The following is a 9,843-nucleotide window of genomic DNA, read 5'->3' on the forward strand; positions in this document are numbered from 1 at the left end:
TCATGGTCTGTAAAGGAGGAAGGGGGATGGAGGTGCAGAGAAACGAGTTGAAGGTGGCCAACAGGGAACAGGGGTTAGAAGACAGGGTGGATATTAGAGAAATGAAGCATGTTTACTTGGCAAGTGAAAGGACAATGATGTAAGATGAAGTAATTTATATTGAAGTAAAGGAAGTCGGCATAGGAGTGGTAATACTTTTGCTGGTAGTGTGTCTGTGTGGTGTGCAATGACTGAGGTTTCGGATTGTTGGCAACTATATAGTGTGGCTGGAGCTGCGTTGTCTAGGGCCAAAGTGAGTGTTTTGTTGTAGGAAAAGGTAGCCTGATCAGGACAGGGTAGTTATAGGGAAAGGTAGTTGTTTTAGTGAAAATAAGTGAATCAGATCAAGATTATTGAGGAGTCACTGTGTCTGTGGATTTGGGTGCATGGTGGAGCATAAGCTATGAGGTAAGATGAGGATGAAGGATACAAGGTTTTGGTCAGACACTGGGAAGGCCAAGTTGGAAAAAATGAGAAAGCAGAAGTTTAGGTCAAAGGAGTATCCATCACAGTGAGTAGGAGATGAAGTCCACTGGGAGAGACCAAAGGAGCAGGGCCTGATTATCCAATAGGCTGACTAGGCTGCAGTCTAGGGTGCTAGGGTTTTGGGGGAGAAAAAAGATTTGAGCATGCAAAATTGTGACATTGAGAGGTATACACTAAAATTAATTTTAAAATATTAGGAATAGTTATTCTCCAAAGTAGAAATAATACATTCTCATGGTAAAGGCTGAACACAACCAGACATCCTGGGGCAGGTACTTGAGGACAAGCGATTACGACAGACAAGGATGGCAACAGACGCAGATGTGACAGTCCACTCTACCATCATATCTTCCCCCTAAGTAGCACTTTTTAATTCCTCCGTTCTGCTATAGTGATTTTAATGAATATTAAATGAGTTACAAAGGTTGCTGTGTCCATTTTAAAAAGCCAAGTGGAGCTGAATTTCAAATACACAAATATAAACATTGTTGGATGGGTGAGTGAAACCGGATTTGAAAATTAAGATGGGTTTCTTTAAACTACTGCGTATTAGCCTAGTGTAAAAGACAAGGGGGTGATACAAGTGTATTAGCCTAGGGTGACCTGAACCCTTAATCAGGCCCGGCAAAGAAGGAAGTAAGTGAAAGAAGTTTAATAGCAGCAGAGACAGTGGTGTTGTCAATAGGAATGTTTTAAACCACCTAGTATGAGAGAAAACAGGTCAAAGGATATGAAATATGTGAGCCAGACAGCAAAGTTGTTAAGGAACTGAGAAACTGGACCTGGTGTGGCAATAAATGACAGCAACACAAAGGCGGAGAGATTGAAATAGACAGACAGTGTGGACTTCAAAGGCTGAGCAACAGAGGGCGGGTTCTGATAGTATGCATAGGAAGCTGCAGCTTGGAGAAAGAATGCCTACTCTACCAACTTGTCTGTTTCCAGGTCTGGCTGACGAACAGTCCCCCATAGGAGAGAGGTGTAGGGGATGTAGTGACAGAGAAGGTAAGCCAGGTTTCTGTAATTACAAGGAGGTTAAGCAATTTTGAAATTAATAGATCATGGATGGATGTGAGTTTGTTCCAAAGTTCACAGGAAAAGGGGAGAGAGGGTAGTGAAGATATGTTAATATGGTTGGAGGGATTGGAAGTACGGGGTGGACGTAAAGTTTTGGGGTGGAACGAGAAGTGTGAGCAGACAGTGGGGATAGCATAGGCCCCAGGGTTTGGTGAGATTCCAATAAGCAAATATATATTTTTTTTATTTCAAGTGTTACAACTTATTTTATTTAGAATACTGGTGTAATTTCACATATTAATACCCTTCCTGTATAAAATACACCTAGATAGAGCAAAATGTGCTAAATTGAATGTAGTAGCTGAGGTCCGATGAGGAGATTTAAAAAAAAAAGTATTCCAAATAAGTGCAAAATATGAAAACTGGCTAAAGCAATTTTAATTAGATTTGAGGTCATCTCCTATTGAGTTAAGACATACTGCACCATTCTACCATTGTGTTCTACATTTCAAATTATGGACATTTTTGTTATAAAAATGCACACATTATTTTATTCTGGACTTAGGGATGCGACTTAGCAGACATTTGTTTATACTGATAAAACACAATGATGGGCAACTGGGGGGCCTAAAGCCACATGACCCCCAACAAACCTTCCCCCCGAGTTCCTACCTGCTTTCTTGTCCGATTTGTTTGTTTAAAATGCCTGCTGATATGTTACTGCACATTGGTGTCTCTTTCTTTGATCAGATGTATTGTTTTAACATATTACTGAGATTAAGGTTAATGTGCAGCCCCTTTCAAGGTTGGAGGGCCGCACTATGCATCCCCTGAAGTATATCAGGTTGCCTATCCCTGGCTTAGTATAAGTAGTCACAAGCACTACAGCACATTATATACAAAGTGGCCAATTATGTTAACTTTAGAGAGAATATTCAGTAGACAGTTTTTGGAGCTAATGGAGTTTATATATACAGACCTATAAATTAGTCCCAAAACAGGGATAGTCAATGTGGATGCATATAGCCACCCGGGTTATAGAGATAGTGGTTTTAGAGTAGTTACTTAATGGACATACACTATGTTTGGTGCGGTGGGATTCTCTGCATAAGACTGGTATGATGATGATGACAGGTTGCATATAGTGTGATACGTTCATTCACAAATGTAGTTCCCACCAGTCCTGCTTCTGGAATTCTACTGAAGCATAGCAAAAGGAAACCTGTGAGTGGAAAACTCTAGAAGAGTCAGTGGCTGTATGGAGTCCAGATGCTTCTGACGGGGCCAAGCTCAAGTAACTCCCAGCAGCTTACCTGTCCATACTGCTGATCGGAAGCTATCCAAGGGATTCCGGCAGAAAGCCTTTGTTCCACGACTAATTGTGACACTCTGTTTGCTTCAGTCTTTCCGGTATTGGAACCTATTACCAGTCTGGAATATGGATCGGAGGGACACATGCTTATAAGGAAAATGCTTGTCCACAGATAATTTGTTTGTGGACGTATTCATCTCAGCTGCTTTCAAGTCAGGTCCCCTGTTATTTCAGGAGCTGGTAGAAGTTTAGGGCAAAATAGTTAGAAGTATGGTGGACTCTGGCAATGGGAACACCTTGATATTAGAGGAGGAAATTTTGTTTCATTTTGGCTGCGTATACAAAGATGTTTGATCCTACCACACTGCATAAGTTGCCCTTACCATATCTACCAGCCCTTACATTAGTAGGCAGAGACTGGCTAGACTTTTCTGCCTTATGCTAAGACATTGTTTTGAGTATCCAGTTTAAAAAGTTTGGAGCTCCCTGAAAGTACATAACCTTTCTTTCCTGATCTCTTCCCATCCTGAGTAATAGCCCCATAACTCAGAGACATAGGAAGAGTGATCACAATGAGTGGATCTTTCGCAAGATTTTAGTGGGGGAGATGGTGAAACTCCAACTGATGCTGATACCAATACTAATACCAATGCTAATGATGGAGTTAATACTAATACACGTACGAATATAATATTGGTAGTAAAGGTACTGTTCTATTGTATGACATCAATGAGGAGGTATTGGCTCTTTAACATTGTGCTTCTTCCCAATCCTAGGGCAACAATGCTTCCTCTAAAGCATTTGAAAACATTGTAATTGTGAGTAGGAAATGCTATTGCTGCGGAGCCCAGTAGGGAAAAGCATCATAAAAAGGGAATCAAGGGGGTGGTTGCCCTGAGATAACCAATACAGAAAATATTTGAGTGGGCCAATGAGCAAAATTGCTTGTCCACTTTATTTCTTCTGTTTTTTTTCATGGCATATGAGGATGTGTAATATAGTTATTACATATTAATATTTAAGAGCAGGAGGTGGCACTGACCTTAGCATTGAACCAATATTTAGTCATCCAACATCCAGTAAAAATAGCTGTTTCAACACAGTTCTCCATTTACACTAGGAACATTCCATAAGGATTTCTAGCTCACACACATGCTCAAAGAAATTATCTCTGAGGAAACCACATATCAAACGTGGAGAAGTGAGTTGATTATAATTCTACTGATCGGACTGATTGAATATTGCACATTCCCCCTTTTTGCGAAGCCTGGAGTGGGGTAAGATCGATATAACAGAGAGAGAACAAGTTTAAATTGCAGAAGAGTGATTCGGTAAGTAGCTCTAGCAGGCAGAGCAAAAGGCCGCTTGCAGGACTTCATGAGTCAGGTGTACTGAGTATCATCTGTATCCAGGTTGTTATACTGACAGCTGTATCATATAAATGATTGTGACTGAAAAAGGAATTGTGATCCACATAATAGTGTGGTGTATATCATACAATGAATGTGCAAAATCTAATATATACAATCATGTCTTGTACTGTGGCCTAATCCAGTGATCTTATTACCAAAAATTCGGGATAATGCGATGAATTATTGTCTATGAGACTCTTTTTTTCCCTAAATGTGCACTATAGGTGATTTCAACATAATTTAAGACCAAACTTAGTCCGGATTAATTGGTGGAGTATGTTTTCATATTTTTTTTATTTTAAATTTTTTGCTTTATATATGTATTAATGGTTATACAAATAAATGTTATTATATATTTTAAATCTACAATGGTATTTATTAGATAGGATTCATTTGCGCTTGTTTTTTTTGTTTTAGGCTCAAAGAAAGCCTTTGGAATGTGCTGATCAAGAGAACACCCTCCCCCCACACCTAACTAAGACAAATTGTTAATTAACATGGGATTCTCTGTGTGCAGTCTCTCTAACAAAATGTCTAAACCTCAATACATTTACTGCATTGCAATGCTGTATGCGGTACAAATCAAAAGCATGACTTTATGTAAAAATAATAATACTTTTCTCACCCCCACCTGGCAACATTTAAGCATACTTGCCAACTCTCCCAGGAAAATATCAGGGAGACTCCCAAAATCTGGGTCAGTCTACCGGGCTCCCGGGAGAGAGGGCAATTCTCCTGATTCCCGGGTGATGGTGGAAATTGAATGGGGGAGGCGGGGCTTATTGGCGTCACGGACGTGTCATTGTGGCCCCGCCCCCTTGTTTTATTGGACGGGGAAAGTGGTGACTGCTTTGGGGGCGGGGCTAACGGCACGCTTCTTCGAGCCCCGCCCCCACACGCTCACCTGACCCCCGGATCTCCCGGAACTTAACCTGCCAATGTTGGCAACTATGCATTTAAGAACATATCATCTCAAAATACTACACAGATTATATACTTCAATTACTACATTACTGGCACAGAGGGAATGCCAATCAGAATTAGTCTTTATTTATAACATACTTGGTACCCTGATTTTGCCACAACTGTAGCCCACTCTACTATATGGAGAGATCACCAGGAAAGGGTCAAAATCCTTGTAGGATTAGAACCGGTTATTCTGTGGCTTTATGACAATGTTTTGTGCAGTCTGTTTGGAATGTCAAGTGACAGCACTCAAGCATCAAACCTCAGCCCCCTAATTCTTCCAATAGTCAGGGTACCGTTTAAAAAAGAGGGGCTGATTTGGTGAGTTCTATAGACAGCTCATACAAAGGTTATATGTTTATCAGAGAGATTGTAGACTGCACCACTAGGTATTATGAGCCTTCTTTTTTTTTAAACAGCTGCCACAGCCAGACACAAGTAGCTAACAAATTACTTTTCTCCTGCATGATATAGTTGTTTACAATAATAGCAGGAAGGCTCATATAAATAGGATCTGGATAGTCCTCAAGTCCCTTTGTGCTGTTGGCCTAAAATCCAATCTCAAGAAGTGTGCCATAGGGTGGTTTGAAACCAAATATTTAGTGTTTGTGGTAGGAAATGTTTGTTTGAAGCCTCTCGAGAACAAACTCCAGGTTTTGAAGGAGGCTGCTGTACTATAAAGAAAAAATAACTAACCTTATTCCATGGCATGGTATGAAATTAGCAAAAGTTCATACCTCATTTTGTACTGAGGCTGATACCTTAACAGAGTTAATGAAAAAAAAAAATCAGCCCCAAATCATGTCCATTAGCATCGAAAAGCCAAGGAACATTTGAAAAAATTAAAAATCGGAGATTAGGGGGATAGAACTCCTGTCTTGTACCTAAAGTGGAAATTCTATCCATGTGAAGTATTCTGCATTGGAGAAAGATGTCATGATGTAAAATGTGTGGTTAAAGCCCTTCAGTATTACCTGGGGAAGAACAGTTTTTGACTGTTACCGACCACGCTTCCCTGAGGTGGTTACACTTCATAAAGGATGCTAGTACTCGGATAACTAGGTGGTATCTGACTTTCCAGCCTTACTCATTCGAGGCTCATCACAGGCCAGGAAGATTGCACACCAATGCCGACTTCTTGTTAGGAAAGGCATGTGGCAGGGCAGGGCCGTCTTAACAGCATTATAGGCCCTAAGCAAAGCAATGCACTGGGGTCCTACCTACGCAACCACTGCCAGGAATAAAAATGTAAATTATCAATAAACCCAATTTTGCGGCAAAGGATGCAGAAGAGAAAACCGAAACAAAGCCTCTTTCGCGCATAGCCATCAAATTTCATTGAGCTCTGTTCCATTTCTTTTTCTATTTACGTTTAGTAGGTAGCAGGGGGAGGCAACGGACATTGGCTGTTAAAAATATTTTATTATTTTTGTCTATAATACTTTATTATAGCTTTTCAAACAATGAGGTCTGTTAATTTTCTCTTGCTTATGTACAATTAGTACGTGTACGTTGTTTTCGTCAAGGTCAAGATATGTATTTGCAAGAGCAAGATGACATATACAGATAACAGGTGATACGGAGTTGATTAGTTCACTTAAACGTTTCAATAAAAAGGGTTTGAAGATTCTGAATAAATCTCCCGGAATAATATGTTGAAAAGTTGGCAAGCCTATGGGGCCCCTATGCTCGCTGGGCAACTGCCCAGCGTGTCCATGCATTAAGACGGCTCTGTGGCAGGGTATAGAGCTGCCTCATGTTAAGAATGGTTTAAGTTTTTAAGGAGTGTAATAGCCCCACTCCTTCCTCACATAAGACAGGTTTTTAACCTCTATAAGTTCTGACAGCCCAGGAATGAGTTGTTCTGCTAGGGGAAGCGTATCTGTGTTATAGTCTGTGAATCCTCCAACAAGCCCAATGCTGTTACCTATGCCTCAACAACCTGAACCCTGTTATCTTTGCTGTGGAATTGTTTTCTGTGCACTAGTCACTGTGCAGTGTACCTTGTCACTGTGCCTAATGCTGTATGATGTTCATGCACTTCTGACAATAAAGGCACATATTTGGAATATCCCAGTTTCCTCGCTACTGGCTACTACTGAGTGTTTGCTACAGAAAGGTTTAGTTGTATTGAGTAGTATTATACGTTGAGATGCTACAACAGACTCGGGGCTAGATTTACTAAGCTGCGGGTTTGAAAAAGTGGGGATGTTGCCTATAGCAACCAATCAGATTCTAGCTTTCATTTATTTAGTACCTTCTACAAAATGACATCTAGAATCTGATTGGTTGCTATAGGCAACATCCCCACTTTTTCAAACCCGCAGCTTAGTAAATCTAGCCCTCAGACTCAATGTTGCTTGAGTGATTACAATGGAAAGACTGCGTTGCTCCTTAATGTGTTACTGTGTTGTCGCTCTGTGTTATAGCAATGTACTCTGTTGTACAAAAAAATGTTCTAGTATTTATTTTCTTGTTGAATTTACATGCGCAATGTTTTATATCTGTATACTGACATAATAACTACAGTGTCAGGAGAAGGAACTAGTCATAAACTTCAGGTTGTCCATCTGTACACTAATAAAATGTTCCCAAGAAAATGGAAAGACAAGGGCCTTGGCTGTATCTCAGCCCCAACCACACAAGTGATCCAGTGTAGCTGGTAAAGCAGTTGGTGTCCATTTCTTGTCAGCACATCAATACTCACCAGCATACTCACCAGCATGCCATCACAACATTAATCTACATCATGTAATGCTTCCTGAATTTGATTATAACATTTCTTTGCATTGTAAATATTCCTTTTCAATAGCAAAAGCCCAGAAAATAAGAATAAATGGAAGGATCTACAGTAACAGGCAGAAATAGCAAAATGACTACTATGCAGTGAATACTGAAAAATAGAGTCATTTCTAGGGTAAATATAGGAATAGTGGGCAACAATGGGATTTGGTTCCCAAAGATGGTAGAATATAGTAAAATTTATGGTAAGATTGTAAGGGGTGCTAAGTGAGACAGAGCTACACAGACTACAATCCCCTTCCCTGCTCCCCAGTTGCTCACCCGATCCCAAGGGAACACTATGGACCACACGGCTCGGTCTATGACAACAAACGAGAGATCAAACTCAACGTTCACTCTATCCCGTACGTCTCTCTTCACTGAACTTGGCCTTTGGTACTGTATCTCGAGGGCTGATGTGAGATCCTTCAACCATTTCAGTGTCACTTCTTGTCAAAAGGTTCCTCCTCTACTGCCACCTAGGGGAGAAATGGGGAAGAAACGGAAGTTAGGACCCATGCCTATCAGGAAGGAATGTCTAAGGCTACAACAATGGGCAGAGACACCCACTCTTCCCCGCTTGTGGACCCCTCGTTTTACTCTAGACCTAGACGCGGAACTACGAATACTCTGGATTGGGAACTAAACCCCCAAGTATTCTGCTCACCAATAGGTGAGGGCCATATGGATAACAAACATTTATATTCACCGAACAAGTCCAGCTTCTGACCCTGCTCCCTCGCTTCTCTCAGTCACCTGTAACAACAAACACAACACACAGCCTTCCACCTACACTACCTGTGAGACTATAATGTATCACCCACCAGCTGCCATTAGCTAAACAACAGGCGCCCTGAACCTTCAACTTCTAATGAACTGGAAGCGCAACTCTGCTAGTCACTGGGTGTGGTGTACTACCTAAGCCCCCGCCCTATTCCTAAAGGGAGCACCAACCAGTAATCCCCTCCTACTCCGAGCACTATAGCCCAAACCCCAAACCCAAACTTACCAAGTAGACGGTCTACTCACTAGGGGGTACTTACAATGTCCCAAGGACCAGTTGTGAATGCTAGACTGGCGTCCACAGGAAGAACGGGCCGCCAGGTGAGGCGCCCCCTTTTGGAACTGTCAGTGACCACTGCCAAAACTCCGGCCAGCTGCGCACAACCCTGCAGTAACACCGCCTGAACTGGAAAAGTCACGCAAACTTGCCGGAACTCAGAGTCAGGCACCCAAGTGGAATCGAAGGCAAAACCACCTGACGTCTTGATCCTGAAATGAGACACACAGAACACAACCACAAAACAACATACACTGTACACCACCAATGTGAGGCAACACACAATACCTCATCACTACAATTACTTTAATAACACGGTCATAATAATGCCTGAAATAACTATACCACACAGACTCTAGGCCTAGATCGCCGCCTAACACCAGAGGCCTTAGCCTTGACTTTAAATACTCCAAAGAATAACAAGAATTCTTTACCGAGGCCCTAGAAGCCCCAAGGCCTTCCGCCCAGACTAACTAATGAGCCTAGTACCCTGCCTATACCTAAATGGCCAGGGCCAGTTATTACAAGGGTATGGTTAGAAATGCAGGCGTGGGCACGAGAGAGGAGTTGCCCAATAAGGCCCTACCTTCCTCTGATGTTTTCAGCGGTCTTCTGCAAGACTCCCCCAATATGCCACCATCCTCAAGGCTCTGCCGCCGTTCGCCCGCTGTCCTCAATGCTCCTCTGCTGTCTTCTGGACTTGATCCCGGCAAGTCTTCAGGAGACATAGTCGCTCTCAGCCCTAACAAGAGCTCTCTGTCTCCGCTGTC

This window comes from Mixophyes fleayi, chromosome 6, assembly GCF_038048845.1.
Source record: "Mixophyes fleayi isolate aMixFle1 chromosome 6, aMixFle1.hap1, whole genome shotgun sequence".
NCBI classification, from domain to species: domain Eukaryota; kingdom Metazoa; phylum Chordata; class Amphibia; order Anura; family Limnodynastidae; genus Mixophyes; species Mixophyes fleayi.